Consider the following 12,500-nt stretch of genomic DNA (forward strand, 5'->3'; position numbering starts at 1 on the left):
TTAATAACATAGTCTAGTTGCTCATTTAACATGCCATCATTTGTGTTTAGCCTACCATGCCTGCAACATCTGGCTCTTGGGAATATTAGAGAACATAGAAGGTGGTTGCATGTTATTTCTATGTTCTTAATTTATATTTTTATATACACTTGTATCAATACTGCCATTGGGCATTTTTATTAATTTAATATCTAAAAATTCTATTTCTGAAAAAGAGTTAAAGTCTCAAATTTCAAGAAATGTTTTGTATTTGTAATATATTCAACAAATGAACCAAATTCTAATTCACTACCATTCCAAATGACAAAAATATCATACACAAAGCACTTGTACAGTGAAATATTGTGTCCAAACATATTCTTGGTAGAGAAGGCATGTTCTTCCCACATTGTGAAGACAACGTTTGCATATGTATTTGCAACATGGGTGTCCATAGGTACTCCACTTTTCTGTAAATAATATTCCTTTTTATATATAAATACATTATTACTTTGAATACTGGCAGTATGACTGGTACAGGGAGAGAGTTAGACGATATGATGGACAGAAGGAAGGTTGGTATATTGTGTGTGCAAGAGACCAGATGGAAGGGGAGTAAGGCTAGGTGTATTGGAGGTGGGTTCAAATTGTTTTATCATGGTGTGGATGGGAGGAGAAATGGCATAGGAGTTATCCTGAAGGAACAGTATGCTAAGAGTGTTTTGGAGGTGAAAAGAGTGTCAGATAGAGTGATGTTTATGAAGCTGGAAATCGATGGTGTAATGATGAATGTTGTTAGTGCATATGCTCCACAATTTGGGTGTGCGATGGATGATAAAGAAAAATTTGGAGTGAGTTGGATGGATGAAGTGGTGATGACTGTACCCAAGGGTGAGAGAGTGGTGATTGGAGCAGATTTCAATGGGCATGTTGGTGAAGGGAACAGAGGGGATGAGGAAGTGATGGGTAGGTATGGTGTTAAGCAAAGGAATGCAGAAGGTCAGATGGTAGTGGATTTTGCAAAAAGGATGGACATGGCTGTGGTGAATACATATTTTAACAAGAGGGAGGAGCATAGGATGACATACAAGAGTGGAGGAAGATGTGCACAGGTGGATTATATCTTATGTAGGAGGGCCAGTTTGAAGGAGATTGGAGACTGTAAAGTGGTGACCAGGTAAAGTGTAGTTAGGCAGCATAGGATGATGGTTTGAAGGATGATGTTGGTGAGCAAGAAGAGGAGGAGGAGTGTAAGGGCAGCACCAAGGATCAAATGGTGAAAAATGAAAAAGGGTAATTGTGAGGTGGAGTTCAGGGAAGAGTTAAGACAGGCACTGGGTGGCAGTGAAGAGTTACCAAATAGCTGGATAACTACAGCAGAGTTAGTAAGGGAGACTGCTAGAAAGGTGCTTGGGATGACATCTGGACAGAGGAAGGACGATAAGGAGACATGATGGTGGAATGAGGAAGTATAGGGCAGTATACAGAGAAAGAGGTTGGCAAAGAAGAAGTGGGATTGTCAGAGAGATGAAGAAAGTAGACAGGAGTATAAGGAGATGAGGTGCATGGCAAAGAGAGATGTGGCGAAGGATAAGGATAAGGCATATGAAGAGCTGTATGAAAGGTTGGACACTAAGGAGGGAGAAAAGGACCTGTACCAATTGGCTAGATAGAGGGACCGAGCTAGGAAAGATGTGCAGCAGGTAAAGGTGATAAAGGATAATGAGGGAAACATACTTACAAGTGAGGAGAGTGTGTTGAGCAGATGGAAAGAGTACTTTGAGGGGCTGATGAATGAAGAGAATGAGAGGGAAAAAAGGTTGGATGATGTGGGGATAGTGAATCATGAAGTGCAATGGATTAGCAAGGAGGAAGTAAGGATAGCTATGAAGAGGATGAAGAATGGAAAAGCTGTTGGTCCAGATGACATACCTGTGGAAGCATGGAGGTGTTTAGGTGAAATGGCAGTGGAGTTTCTAACCAGATCGTTTAATGAAATTTTGGAAAGTGAGAGGATGCCTGAGGAATGGAGAAAAAGTGTTTTGGTACCGACTTTTAAGAATAAGGGTGATGTGCAGAGCTGTAGTAACTACAGAGGGATTAAATTGATCAGTCACAGCATGAAGTTATGGGAAAGAGTAGTGGAAGCTAGGTTAAGAAGGGACATGATGATTAGTGATCAGCAGTATGGTTTCATGCTGAGAAAGAGCACTACAGATGCGATGTTTGCTCTGAGAGTGTTGATGGAGAAGTACAGAGAAGGTCAGAAGGAGTTGCATTGTGTTTTTGTAGACTTAGAGAAAGCATATGACAGGCTGCCTAGAGAGAAGTTGTGGTACTGTATGAGGAAGTCGGGAGTATCAGAGAAGTATGTAAGAGTGGTACAGAATATGTACGAGGGTAGTGCGACAGCGGTGAGGTCTGCGGTGGGAGTGATGGATGCATTTAAGGTGGAGGTGGAATTACATCAAGGATCAGTTCTGAGCCCTTTCTTATTTGCAATGGTGATGGACAGGTTGACAGACGAGATCAGACAGGAGTCCCTGTGGACTATGATGTTTGCAGATGACATTGTGATCTGTAGTGAGAGTAGGAAACAGATGGAGGAGACCCTGGAGAGATGGAGATATGCTCTAGAGAGAAGAGGAATGAAGGTCAGCAGGACTAAGACAGAATATATGTGTGTGAATGAGAGGGAGGATAGAGGAATGGTGAGGATGCAAGGAGTAGAGGTGGCGAAGGTGGATGAGCTTAAATACTTGGGATCAATAGTTCAGAGTAATGGTGAGTGTGGAAGAGAGGTGAAGAAGAGAGTACAGGCAGGGTGGATTGGGTGGAGAAGAGTGTCAAGAGTGATTTGTGACAGACGAATACCAGTAAGAGTGAAAGGGAAGGTCTACAAGAGGGTAGTGAGACCAGCTATGTTATATGTGTTGGAGACAGTGGCATTGACAAAAAGGTAGGAGTTAGAGCTGGATGTGGCAGATTTAAGATTTTAAGATTTGCACTGGGTGTGACAAGGGTGGACAGGATTAAGAATAAGTATATTAGAGGGTCAGCCCAGGTTGGACGGTTTGGAGACAAAACCAGAGAAGCAAGATTACGTTGGTTTGGACATGTGCTGAGGAGGGATGCTGAGTATATTGGGAAAAAGATACTAAGGATGAAACTACCAGGTAACAGGAAAAGAGGAAGGCCTAAGATAAGGTTTATGGATGTGGTGAGAGAGGACATGCAGGTGGTTGGTGTGACAGAGCAAGATGCAGAGGACAGGAAGAAATGGAAACAGATGATCCAATGTGGCAACCCCTAACGGGAACACTGAAAGAAGATGATGATGATGATATATAAATACCTTATTATTCAATACCAAATCCAGGAAGGTACTTAAGGTATTGACTTCTAAATTAATGTTATCCATAAAAAGTTCAACAGGTGTATGACCCCAGAGAATGGATGCAACACAGTTTATATGAGAGTACACAGGCAAAATCATGTAAATTTTCAGCCTAAATAGCATTATGACCAAAATGGGTATGGAAAAGCAAAATAACTAATAACTAAATAAATAAAAATAAACAAGCTTGATAGGAGAAAGACTAAGGAAGGCAAATTCCTAAAGAAAGTACCATGAAATTTCACTCAGCCCTCATACTATGCATTGGATAAGATGACTAGGTTAGAAGTGCAAGTGAGGGAGACAGAAAGCTAGAGAGAGAGAGAGGGAGAGGGAGACTGCTATATTGTGCTTTTTGCTATATGAATGTGTGGTGATTCTCTAGGGAGGAAAATATGCTCTTGGAAAAGGAAAGGTTGTGTTTAGGTCATAGCTGTAAACTCCCTCTGATAGCAACCTGAATGATGATATGCAGTTTCCAGGATCTCACCTCGCAGACGGCAACAAATTATTGTTAGTGCCCATGGGGTGACTTGATTGTCAGCAGGCTCAAATGAGAAAACAGCTCAAAAAGATTCAAGTTACACATTAGAATGTTGGGAATTTCCTTCTTTCTGGTGCATCACTTCATTCCAAAGAGCAAACCAGCATGAACCAAATTCCTTCCTTCCTAACAGATGTGCTGTGCAGCCATACAGAACATACCCCAGGAAGAAAGGGGGGAGAAATATTATTCATCTGCTCTTAGTTCCCAAGAAAAAAGGTAATGGTGAGCCATTTTAGACTAGTCAAGTCTGAATAAATTTGCAAGAGCTGAAGTTAAAGATGTTCTTCCTGTAATTGTTTTTGTGCCTTTTCTAATAAGATGCCTTTCTAATAATTGTGGAAATGAATGATGTCTACCTTCACATCACTACTTACAAGAAACACAGATAGTTTCATAATTTTGCAGGTAACTGGGAATCCAGTTTTCATTTAATTTCATTGCTCTTTGTTCTGTCTAGTCCCAGGGTCTTTACCAAAAACAGAGCTATTTTGCATCTTCATTCCACATAGTTCAACCATGATTTCTACGTGCTAATTTGTAAGCATCAGTTAGTAACTAAAATAATGCCATATGTCTACCACTGCTTTATAAATTCGTTTTTTCAGACATACTGCTTTCTAATAATATGTACAGATGGACATAGGATGCAAAAGTCAGAACTGACAGTTTGCACTGCCATGATTACTGCGGTCAACTTACTGTGACTTTTCTCAGGTCAGTGTTACTTCTGCAGCATTTAAACTGGGGGAACCTGGCACAGGAAGGTGTACTTTCAGATGCCTTACTGAAGGTTTTTGTTTGTAGATCTCATGTGCTTAAGAGTTACAGTGTCTGTTTTTAAAGTTGTTGCTGCTTTCTCACCTTCATTTTTGTTTTGTCTCAATGTACCACATCATCATCGATGGTTCTGTTGGCAGAACTCATAAATGTCTTCTCTTACAGGTGTAATTTCTATGATGTACAAAAAAATTCTGTAACCCACAGCATGTGTCTTGTGACCATCACAGAACATCCACCTTAATAAGCGAGCTAAAGACAGTGAGCTCTTCCTCATAAGCTGAGGGGATTTATATGTTCAGTACTATGGCTTAGTTATACATATACTATGTAAATAAAGAGGTAAGCTGTAAATAGTTCATCTCCCAGGCCCATGCTTACACTTATCAAGGGTATCAGTACTTGTCAGAGATTTGGGATGCATGGCTAGGCTTAAAAAGGCCCTTGTGGTCATTAGCCTAGTAAACACCTATGAACCTATAAACCTATAAGTACCCAAACTCAGTCTTCCTGCATGTAAGACTCAAAGGGGATTTATTCATACCCATACCTGGATGGCATCCTGCTGAAAGCAGCCTTACAGAAAGAACTGCACAAGGCTCTGTGTTACATATCACTGTCTGCAGAACATGAACATCTCTCTCTCTCTAAATTGCAATAGACAAGCCTCTGCCTACTCCTTCCAAAACATTCCGATGGGCAGTCTTCGACACAAGGAAATGCAAAATGTTTCTTTCTCAGGATGAGATTACTTCACAGAACCAATTTTTCTATACATTTTAAGAATAGCCCCATTTTACAGTTAAGTATTTTCTTAGATCTCTGGGACAAATCAGCATCTAGACTGATGGTTTGCTGTACAAGACTGCACATGAGGAAAATATGCTGGTACTTGAAGAGTCTTTGGGACCAGCAATATCAGTCCCTGAAACAGAAGATACAGGATTCCTGTGATCCCAACTATTAAGAAGGAATTCTTGTGGGATGTGCTCATATTTCGCTCAGTCCAGGTCTTTCCACCCCAAGATCTCAGTCAGGATAACTAAGGGTTTTCAGCCCTTAATTATATTTTATTCATTCTCTGATTACCCTCTTAGTCTGCCTCAGTGTCATGGAGGAGTTGAAAGTTACCCCAGCACTCAGCAGGTAAAAGGCAAGGGATGCCAGCACACTGTTGGATACACACCTACAAGCAATATGGAGGAATGTCAATTCAACTACTGCACATCTTTGATATGAGGAAAGAAACTGGAGCACCCAGCAAAAATGCATATGTGCAGATGGAGGACATGCATACTCTAAACAGGAGATACCCAGGGATGAGATCCATACTGGTAAACTAAGCACTCTGAGGCAATGCCACTAACCATTGTGTTACTATGATGCTCCTTGGCTATGTAATAATCTGTATTGTGCAATTAATACACTTTGAAAAGTAGTTCATAGATGTTATGATAAGTAGTTCATTTTTGTTCTGTTTTCTAAATTATTTCACTTTAATCGCTATAATATAGTAAGCTTTAGCAATAATCTATAAAAAATGCATTGCTGAAGGGACTAGGTTTGATTCCTACAAAGTTCACTTGCAGATTGTAAGTTTTTGAGAAACAATGTCCAAGCCAGAACTTCTGGAGTTACCTTAGACAACAGGCTTGCTGTGCCAAGTAGGCTTTACCTGCTTAAGGAAAACTAGTTCAGCTTCACTTAAATATACAACAGTATAATTCAATTGTTACAGATATTATCACTTGGAATGGTCCACACGGATATGTAAAACATCTCATTTACTTCAAATATGCCAACATCTACACTTATTCTATATGAAGTTAGAACTGATAATATTTCTTTTATCTTGGTAATATATCATCCCAGGATGCCTTCTAAATAGCTTGAAACATGATTGATCAGGTCCTCTGGAATTGCTATTTAACTGTAGCCTCCAAATAGGCTCCATGCCTCATGAATGGAGAACAGCAACAGTAATCCCTCTGCACAAAGTTGGGCCATCTACAGAACCTGGAACTACAGACCCATAAGTCTCACTAGACTCATACGCAAAGCCATGGGAATAATTATAATGGAAATGATCAGTGATGACATAGGAAACCTCAAGACACTGGACCCAACCCAATTTGGTTTCATCAAGGGCAGGTGATGCCTACTCAGCCTGGCGGATGTCTTTGAGAAGGTCACCAAAGCAATAGATGAGGGCAAAACAGTTCACCCTGCCTACCTTGACCTGGCCATGGGGATAGCCAGCTGGCTCACAGACAGGACCCAAGAAGTTAGAATGGGGGAGCCCACCTCTATGAAGAGGCTAATCACAAAAAGATTCCCTCAGGGATTGGTCTCTGGACCACTCCTTTTTGGCATTTACTTCTCTGAAGTTATAGCCAATGTCAATGGCCTCTGGCTAACTAAATTTGCACATGACTGCAAATTAGGAGCTGTCATTGAATTGCCCACCAAACAACTTTATTACTTATATATTTATTTGTCTTTTGTTAACTGGGTTAGTCCAACTGGGCTTGTGGCCCATTTTTAGTGATGACCTGATGAGAAGAGCTCCACATAAACAAAAAAATAACAATACCAAGTTACATTACAAGTAATAAGAATATGAGTACATAACTACATACATTCATGTGATAATGGAAATTAACAAAGGATAACATTCAACAAAAAAGACAGCTGAAAAATAATAGAGATAGAAACATGCGGTAAAAATGTGGATTTACAATAGGGCAATAGAAAAAAATGCCCCAAAAACATCTTTAATGACTAAGCCAAGTTGTTAGAGTGGAAGAAGGAGTATTAAATAGAAGGGTTGAAGTAGAGGGGTGGGGAGGAATGTATAGGACAAATGTTCTCCAGGAAGGAATGACACAGCCAAACAACTGGTGTCAGAGCCATGAACTAAAACTAAATGCCAAGAAATGCATAATAGTATCCTGCAGGAAGTCATTCATCTCTGGTAACTATCATATTGACAACACACCCCTAAGAGATGAACCAGTAGTCAGAGACTTGAGGACACACATAGACAGTAATCTAGCCTTTGACCATAATGTGTCTACAGTAGTGAGAAAATCATTCTATGTTGTGCAACTTATAAACAAAAGTATGGCATCTAGGTCCAAGGAGGTCATTGTTCCACTGTATTCAGCTTTTATCAGCCCTATCATTCTGGACATTGTCCCCTTTGGTATGTACCTAACCAGGCATATGAAGAAATTGGAGTGCCCACAGAGCTTCTTCACTAAAAGAATACAGGGTGAAAGAAACATTTCCTATGCAGACTGCCTCAAGGCCCTATATTTGTATTCTGTCTTCTACAGACTATTGAGGGGAGATCTATGTCTGTCATATAAGGCATTACCACACCCCACTCTGATGGACCTCCTGCATATGTGCAAAAGAAACAGCACCAGAGTTTCCCGTATTAAAGACTTAAACCCTGCCTGTGACATAAATAGGAACTGTTGGACAGACAGGTATGTATCCCAGAGACTACACCTTCTCTGGAACAGGCTCCCCATCCTTGTGAAGAATAATTCCTCCATAATCCAATTCAACTGTAACTTGGACAATTGAATGTGGAACAGGAAATTCATCCATGTTTTGGCACCTATGTCTCTAATGGACACAGGCAGCCTGCAAATGGTTCATCTATCAGGGCCCTGCTTGTAAGTCACCTCACAAGCCCTGCTTACATTTATCAAAGGTACTAGAATTTGACATAGATGTGGAATATGTGGTTAGGCTTGAATGTATACATATATATATATATATATATATATATATATATATATATATATATATATAATTTCAGCAATTCGTGTCCATGAAGCTGAAACTTCAAAATAACGAAAGTGCATAAGCATGAATAGGACTATGTCGAATTCACGCTTATACATTTACGTTATCTTATGGAAGTGTTTGGCTGGGATGGTATCTGCAGTTTAAGGTGAGTGAGTGTGCGTGAGTGTTTTTGTAACTTGTACAAGTGGGTTAGGGTAGGAAGGTGGAGATATGAGTGTGTGTGTTGGCTGTGTGTGATTTTTTTTTTTTATACTGTTTGCGTGATCTCGGAGTTAGTATATACAAGTAGGGGGGGTGCAGGCGGGGCTTACCCTCTTCATTTCTGTAGTGTAGGTGTTGTCTGTTTGGTGTTTTGTTGTATGTAATTGTTTTGTAGTGTGGGTGTTATGGTTTGTGTGTTTTGTGCTATATGTCGTGTGTTCGATGCTGTGGTTTTGTGATAGTGAAGTGTCGGTGTTGTGATGGTTTCGGCTTTATACTGTTGAAATGCTGATATTCGATATTTCAGCATTTCGGCAATATGAAGTGAAACTATATATGCATATATATATATATATATATATATATATATATATATATATTATTACTTCCTTTGGTTCATAGGTGTATATTAGTCTAATGATCACAAGGCACAAGGGGCTATTTAATCCTAGTCATGCATCCTAATATATGTATATATATATATATATATATATATATATATATATATATATATATATATATATATATATATCTATATATATATACATACATATATGTACACACATACACATGCTCACACGTACATGTTGCTCATCCGTCATTGTCGAAAATGACCAAGGACATCAAGTCAAGGAGGTTGACTGAGAATGGTGTGTCCGCCTGTGGCTGAAACTTCAAAATAACGAAAGTGCATAAACATGAATAGGACTATGTCGAATTCACGCTTATACATTTACGTTATCTTATGGAAGTGTTTGGCTGGGATGGTATCTGCAGTTTAAGGTGAGTGAGTATGCGTGAGTGTTTTTGTAACATGTACGAGTGGTTTAGGGTAGGGAGGTGGAGGTATGAGTGTGTGTGTTGGCTGTGTGTGATTTTTTTTTTTTTTTTTTTTTTTTTTTTTTTTACTGTTTGTGTGATCTCGGAGTTAGTATATATAAGTAGGGGGGTGCAGGTGGGGCTTACCCTCTTCATTTCTGTAGTGTAGGTGTTGTCTGTTTGGTGTTTTGTTGTATGTAATTGTTTTGTAGTGTGGGTGTTATGGTTTGTGTGTTTTGTGCTATATGTTGTGTGTTCGATGTTGTGGTTTTGTGATAGTGAAGTGTCGGTGTTGTGATGGTTTCGGCTTTATACTGTTGAAATGCTGATATTCGATATTTCAGCATTTCGGCAATATGAAGTGAAACTATATATATATATATATATATATATATATATATATATATATATATATATATATATATATATATATGTATTATTACTTCCTTTGGTTCATAGGTGTATATTAGTCTAATGATCACAAGGCACAAGGGGCTATTTAATCCTAGTCATGCATCCTAATATATATATATATATATATATATATATATATATATATATATATATATATATATATATATATATATATATCTATATATATACATACATATATGTACACACATACACATGCTCACACGTACATGTTGCTCATCCGTCATTGTCGAAAATGACCAAGGACATCAAGTCAAGGAGGTTGATTGAGAATGGTGTGTCCGCCTGTGGCTGATGAGTCCTATGCAGGCTCAGAAAACCCTGCTGCATGTCAGGCACAGGTGGTCGTTTGGGTTGGTTGGCAAAGAATTGGCTGGGGATTTACACAGCTCATGCTTCTTCTGTGCCTCTGTGGTCCTCTTCTGCTCATAGGAGGTAGCACCTTTGCTGATGCAGCTTCACCAGATGGGGCGGTCTTGTGCTAAGGTTTCCCGGAGACTGGGTCAATGTCAAAGCTCTTCAGAGACACTTTCAGTGTGTCCTTGAAGCACTTTTTCTGCCCACCTTGTGTGCATTTGCCTCCTGCAAGTTCACTATAAAACAGTCTCTTGGGGAGACATGTGTCTGGCATACGCACAAGGTGGTCTGCCCACCTGACTTGGGCTCTCCTCAGCAGGGTGTAGATACTTGGCAGTCCAGCTCAAGAGAGGACAACTGTGACTGGAACTTTGTCCTGCCAGGTAATTTTCAGCAGCCTTCTTAAGCAGTTCATATGGAAGCGATCCAGCTTTTTGGCATGATGCTCATATACAGTCCATGTATCACAGGCATACAGTAGTGTGGGCAGTACGACTGCCTTGTATTCCTTCAGCTTTGTGGACAGTTTGATGCCTCTCCTCTCCCACACTGACTCCATGAGCCATCCAAATGCAGAGTTTGCCTTGGCGATGCGTGTGTCTACCTCATAGTCAATGTTCACAAATCTGGAGACTGTGCTGCCGAGGTATGTAAACTTGTAAACAGCCTTCAGGATCTCACCTTCAGTGGTGAGTTGGTTCTGCATACATCTTCTGTGGTGTGGGCTGATGCAAAACCTCATTCTTCTTGGTATTAATTGGGAGGATGAAATTTTTGTAGGCAGTGGAAAATCAGTTCATACTCTTCTGCATCTGGGCCTCTGTGGCAGCACTGAGTGCACAGTCATCTGCAAACAGGAAATCGCACACAAAGTCCTCTTCAACCTTGGTCTTGGCCTGTAGTCTCCACATGTTGAAGGGCCTGCCATCAGTCCTGTATCTGATCTTGATGCATTTCTTCATCATTGCAGAAGCCATCTGCCAGCATGGCCGGGAATATCATGCTGAACAGCATGGGTGCCAATGCACAGCCTTGCTTGACTCCATTGGTGCCTGGAATCTCCATCATCCAGTACTCCAGCAAGCATGCCATCATGGAACTGGTGCACCATACTGATGAATTTGCCTGGGCAGCCAAACTTCTCCATGATCCTCCATAGCCCCTCACGACTGACAGTGTCAAAGGCTTTGGTCAGGTCCATGATCATTGTGTAAAGGTCCCTGTTTTGTTCCTGGCACTTCTCCTGAAATTGACATGCTGCAAATATCATGTCCAGTGTCCCTTGGCCCTCTCTAAAGCCACACTGACTCTCTGGCAGGTGTCCATCTTCCATGTGTTGAATGAGGCAGGTGAAGAGGAGTCTGGCAAGGATTTTTCCAGCAATGACCAGGAGAGAGATTGCTCTGTAATTGTCACAAGACTGCCTATTTCCCTTTCTCTTGTAGAGATGGACAATGGAGGTATCCTTTAGCTCCTGAGGGATAACTTCCTGTTGCCACATGGTCTGGAAGAGCTCAATGAGCTTCTGTACCAAGACTGGTCCCCTGTCTTATAGATTTTGGCTGGAATGAAGTCAGAGCCTGGTGCTTTACTATTGGAGAGAAGCTTAATTGCTTCCTTAACCTCTGATTCCTTTGGAGGTTCTGCCAAGGAGGTGTTAATGACAACTTTTGGCATGCAGTCAATGTCTTTGGCTTTGATAGAGGAAGGGCTATTCAGGACATTGTTGAAGTGCTCAGCCCATCCTTTCCAGGATGGCTTTCTTGTCAGTGAGCAGGGTGGACCCGTCAGCACTGAGCAGTGGTGATGTTCCAGAGGACTGTGGCCCATAGATGGTCTTCAGGACATCATAGAAATGCTTGGAGTTGTTGCTATCAGCGTACTTCTGGATCTCATCTACCTTTCTGCTGAGTCAGGAGTCTTGTATCTCTCTGAGCTTTGATTGCACCTTGCGTATGATGGAGCTGTAGGCTGCTTTCTTGGAGATGGATGTAGTGTCTTGCGGGAGGGATATGAAGGCTTCACGCTTCTTATCCAGCAGCTTCTGAATGCCATCAAACCAGTCCTGGTGTTGCATGTGTTCAGGTCCAAATGATTGAGAGCAGTGTTGTGGACCACATCTCTAAAGGCTGCCCAGTCCTCTTCTGCATCGTTGGTGCCAAAACTGAG

The sequence above is a fragment of the Protopterus annectens genome, chromosome 8.part0, assembly GCF_019279795.1.
Source record: "Protopterus annectens isolate FY-2018-M chromosome 8.part0, PAN1.0, whole genome shotgun sequence".
Classification (NCBI taxonomy): Eukaryota; Metazoa; Chordata; order Ceratodontiformes; family Protopteridae; genus Protopterus; species Protopterus annectens.